Below are 4,393 nucleotides of genomic sequence, written 5' to 3' on the forward strand. Positions count from 1 at the left end.
GCGTGCTCTGGGAGGGGATCCTATGGCCAGGGGCACGGGCAGCTCGAGCTCGAGCTCGGCTCTAATGGCGGCAGCAAGGAGGAGGAGGAGATCCGGGCGGAGGAGGAGAACCGAGGCGGGGAATGGATAGGGGAGGCTCTGGGGAACTTATCCCCGTCGTCGCCAGCGCGAACCGGCGGCCAGGCAGGCACGCAGGTGCGTGGCCGCGCCGGAGGAGGCGGCGGCCACCTCCTGCTGCCTACTGGCGCGAGGGAGGGGACGAGCGGGGAGATGGGCCGGGCCAGGCTTGGGCGACAGGTAAGCTTTTTCCCATTTTCTCTGTTTTTGTTTTTCTGTTTTGCTAAATATTGTATTTATAATTAATTCAACTCCAAAGCAAAAAGTAAAAACTATTTTAGACCTCCTGAAATATTTGTTATAATATCCCCACTCATTTCCAAGGTTTTCAACATTTCTGGAAAATTATAGTTTCTGATTTCAATTTTTAAATTTGAAACCAGTGGCTTTTGCATTTATTTAAAATGCTTAAAGTGTCAAGAAAATAGTTTTATCCAATGCTCATTTACTTTCATGATTTATCAGAAAGTTTGAACATTTCTTGAAGCCATTTTGGGTTCATTGATTTTGAACTAGTTGAAATTTCCTTTAATTGAAATGGTGGCTAGGGTTTTGAGTTTTTCCTTTGCCACTTTGTTGTTTTTGTTGAAACTTCTTAGATGCAAATGCAAGGAAGACATGAGCACAATGCTATCTTGCTTAAGGGTTAGGGATGTGACAGGGTAATCTTCGTCCCCCACCTCATCTCAGGTCTGGGGTTCCCTCTGCACCCCTTCGTGCGTGGGATGATTTTTTTACTATGTGATCGACTTCCACCATATGGCCCCGAACTCCATCCCCCACCTCGCCTCCTTTATTACAGTTTGTGAGGCCTTCCTCCACAGTGAGCCGCATTTTGGCCTCTAGGTGAAGGTCTTCGGAGTCAAGCCGATGTCCAGCGACACCGAGCTAGCAGAGTGTGCTGGAGCCATGGTCAGCAAGAACCAAAACGATGACTGGTTCATGGGCACCTTCATTGATATGGTGAAGGAGTGGCAATGCGAGTTGTTTTACATCATCGAGTCGCTCGTGCCCGGCCAAGCCAAAGTCCCGGCCTCCCCCCCCCCCCAAACAAAATCTCAGGTCCTGCAGAGAGTAGGGCATCGCCTGGGGGAACCCCGAAGAGGTGGTCGCCTTGATCAAGAAAATAAAGTGGTGGTCCACCGAGAGTAACTCAAGCTCCCGCCGTGATCAACATCATGCTCAACCACCGAATTCTCCCTCTTTAACTCCGAGCCAAGTCGATGTGGGAGCACAAATCATTTCTTCTGTGCCGACTCGTCCACCATGTGGACGCGGCTACCTAAGGCAGCCAAGGACAAGATCCCCGAAGAGGGACGAGACCTTGGTTTCGAGGTTGTCTGTGGAGCCCCACTGATAAGTGTTCCAACACACATCTGTATTCCTTTGCCTTTTCATGACGAAACAATGTTTTGACAAATCGCTTTGTTTGATATATGCATAAATGGCCTGCCAAGATGCACGTCATGCGGTGCCCGGCTCCACTACGAAAGGAAGAGAGATCTCCTCTACTCATGATGGTTCTGGTCGAGGAGCCGCACGTGGTAGTCCCAAAAAAGCCGAAGTCCCAGAATGGCAAGGTGGGAACCCTAAGTTTGGACGCCTTGGTTACCCGGTGCGAAGATACCCACACCTCCACCACCCACTAAGATGGGGGTGAGGAGGAGTACATCCCTTCCCCTAGAGGGAAAAGGCGGCACCTGAGGACACCGATGCCGAAACGCGGCCCAGAGACTTAAAGAGGTTGAAGAAAGCCTCAACCGGAGCCATTGGCCAGCCAATGGAGAAGATCGTACTCTCCAGCGAGTCTGAAGACGACCCCCTTGCTTTGGGGAGGAAAAAACAACACATTGAGGGTACATTACTATTCTCCATGTCTTGCATTTCATTAGATATTAGCAGGGCTGAACTTACACAAGTACTCCGTTCGCAGTTCAGCGAAGGTGCTTCCAAGCGAATCCTCCAGCGGTCTGCTGCCCTCCAACGGGACCCCGAATCGTTCTACTCCTCCACCAACTCACGATGTGCTGGGGGGTCTAACTCCTATTCGGCTCCCAGGTCGACCAAATAGGGGCCAGAGGGTCAATTATCATGACCGAGGGTGATGCCTCGGTTCGACAGGGCCAAGGGGACAAAATCCTCGAGGTCATCGAGGAGATTCTAGGCCAACCACTGGCCCAGCGAGAGTGTGCCCGACTCCAGCGTCGTGGCGAAAGACCACTCCGCCCAGCACGCAGGTGATTGGGTCCGAGGTCCTGCCACCCCCAATTCCTGCCAAAGAGAGGGCTAGCAAGGGGTGGGCCGAAGAGATAGAGGAGGGCTTGACAGACTCCTCCCTTAAGGAAGAGCACCATCCTTGATAGGCACGATACTCCAAGACTTCCGATCCGTGAAGGCCGGATTGCACGAGGTCTTCAAGGGCCCTTGCCTCAAGAAGGAAAAGAATTAAAAGAAGGAACAAGATTCACCTTCCCTTCGGAAGGAAGCAAATTTAAAGAAGGAGAAAAGTTCGCCACACCCTGTGAAAGGCAAGGAATTATAAAAGAACTAAAAGAACCTGCCTCAAGAAGAAAGGAATGGGAATTAAAAGAGGAACCGAGTAATTATGTGCATGTAGAATCACAATTATATGATGAAGAGGTGCTAAAGATATGTGGGTGTGAAAAGTTTCAATTTCTTAGTGTTATTTAAAAAGTCTTCTGCCTTTTGAAAAATGTTATGTATTTTTTGAAACCCTTGACGCATCTTAAAATATTTGTGTACTATTAAAAAATATATTCATGTATTAAAAATAATGTTTATACAATTTTAAAAATATCCACCCTTTTAAAAAAACAAGTAATTCTTAAAAGTGTTCACGTGCTTATAAATATATACGTAGTTTTTACAATATTCATGCTCTTCAGAAAATTCCACGTGATTTCAAAAATGTTTGCATTTTAAAAATAATGTTGATGTATTTTGAAAAACAAATATACATTTTTAAAGTGAGTCGGCATAAGAGGGATGGTGTATGAACTAGGAGTAGATAGTAGTTTAGTGACAAGTGTGAGTGCGGTGGCCAAGATCATCACTTTCAGATTGACCACATTCACACGCATTGTAATCAGGTGAACGCTATGACCATGATCGATAAACGAAGGAAAAAGGTTAAACTACAACAGTGATGAGACGTTATGTTCAAATAGATAAGACCTGTGAAGGGTTCTTGAGTTATACTTATACTAGTATAAATGTCCGTGCGTTGCATCGAGCGAAGTATTAAATATAACTTGCTCCACTATCATTATACAAAAAGTAAATGATCTAATTTTTCAAACATAAAAAATAAGGTTACACTGAGTATTTCTTTCTGAATCATGAAATTTGTACATGCCCTAACTATGTTTCATGACGTATTTCAGCTCTGCGCTTTCATTTCACACGATGAAAGAGAATTTGTATATGTAATAGTCTGTTTGGGCTAGCCAATCGATGCTGCTATGATAAGATCAACGTTGTACCACCTTAGGATCAGGCAAAAGCTTTTTAGATTTACAGATCAGATATAATCTCACATATACAAAGGAAAAATATACAAGCTCGGGCATGCAAAAGCAGAGGGGGAATAAAATTTCTTCACAACGACAAATAAAGTACTCTATCAATGTCACTATCCGAGGAGCTGGCATAACCTACGCACTACAAAAATTTCTAGACATTGCATAACAAGAAAAAAACTCACAAACCATCATTAACCACGATTCGAACAGGCCAAGTCCTTACAACTCCAAAGATATACTTGTGAAAATAAAATAAAAACAGCGTTGTAACTTCTAGTAAAAGCAATATTATCCAACATGATAATTTCAACCGGCACATAGGACAACCATCAACGACATCATACCGTTAAAGATTATTACATGTCTAAATTTTGTTATAAGCTAGAAACCGGATATCATTTACAACCAACAATATGTAATTGAACCTACTCCTCTACATCTATTGAATTATGAGGAATTGTTTCATTTGCTACATATCTAAAATTACCACCAGGGATGCAAGCCAACAGAGAAGCTTCTTTTGCGGAAATAGCACACATGTCCTGTTTTGAGAGAATGGATGTTAGAAACACGTAGTAATCAATCTTGAACAAAGAATAAAGTTACAACAAAAATAAAAGGTAAACCTCCAACCGCTAGTTTGTTCATACAATATTTCTGATTGCGCAAAGATAAAATCAGCATGCAGTGTAGTGCATCTCTATCAACATATACAGGTTAATATATGTGAATCA

This window comes from Hordeum vulgare, chromosome 3H (genome assembly GCF_904849725.1).
Source record: "Hordeum vulgare subsp. vulgare chromosome 3H, MorexV3_pseudomolecules_assembly, whole genome shotgun sequence".
NCBI lineage: Eukaryota > Viridiplantae > Streptophyta > Magnoliopsida > Poales > Poaceae > Hordeum > Hordeum vulgare.